The sequence below is a fragment of the Pteropus vampyrus genome, unplaced genomic scaffold, assembly GCF_000151845.1.
Source record: "Pteropus vampyrus isolate Shadow unplaced genomic scaffold, Pvam_2.0 Scaffold952, whole genome shotgun sequence".
In the NCBI taxonomy this organism is placed as follows: Eukaryota; Metazoa; Chordata; class Mammalia; order Chiroptera; family Pteropodidae; genus Pteropus; species Pteropus vampyrus.
In genome coordinates this window covers 18,523-19,123 of record NW_011889733.1, presented here as the reverse complement: position 1 = coordinate 19,123, position 601 = coordinate 18,523, and the positions used below count along the sequence as shown (strand labels likewise).

The 601-nt window shown below is 44.8% G+C and overlaps 1 pseudogene; it reads right to left on the bottom strand.

Moving 5' to 3' along the window:
- Positions 1 to 369: 369 nt before the first annotated feature.
- LOC105309941 overlaps positions 370 to 601 on the bottom strand; it is a 7,840-nt pseudogene continuing 7,608 nt past the window's right edge.

The following is a 601-nucleotide window of genomic DNA, read 5'->3' as shown; positions in this document are numbered from 1 at the left end:
TCAGGGGAAGGATTCTTACCCTGATTCAACCATGCACTGGCCCCTATGGTGCTCAGGGGAAAGAGTTTACCCTGTGTGCAGTATAGGTCCATTGGGGTGGTTCTCACAAAAGAGTAGTCATTAAAAGGAATTAGGCAGAGGGAGAGAAAGAGAGAGAGAGAGAGAGAGAGAGAGAGAGAGAGAAATAGAGTCATTAAAAGGAATTGGTCTCAGAGAGAGAAACAGAGAGAGAGAGAGAGGACAAGAGAGAGAGAAAAGGAAAGAGAAGGGAGGAGTTGGGAGAAGGGAGGAGAGGAGAGAGAAAGAAATGCAGCTATTATGGGTCATGCTGAGATTTGCACTCCTAAGCACAGAGAGCTTTCAGAACCTTTAAATATATCTGCTGCTGCTGCTATTACCCATGCCTCTGTCTTGACAAAGATTTGGATCCTCAGGGTATTTGGATGGCACCGTGGCATTCCGTGGCACAGCAAAAGGCTTAATTCCAACCTGATTTAAGCACACGGTACATAAACCTTACGAAGGAACCATCATCACGGAGAAAGTCCCTCAACCTGAAGATACTGATTTGAGTTTCTCTAGCAAGAGAAATGTTAAATAT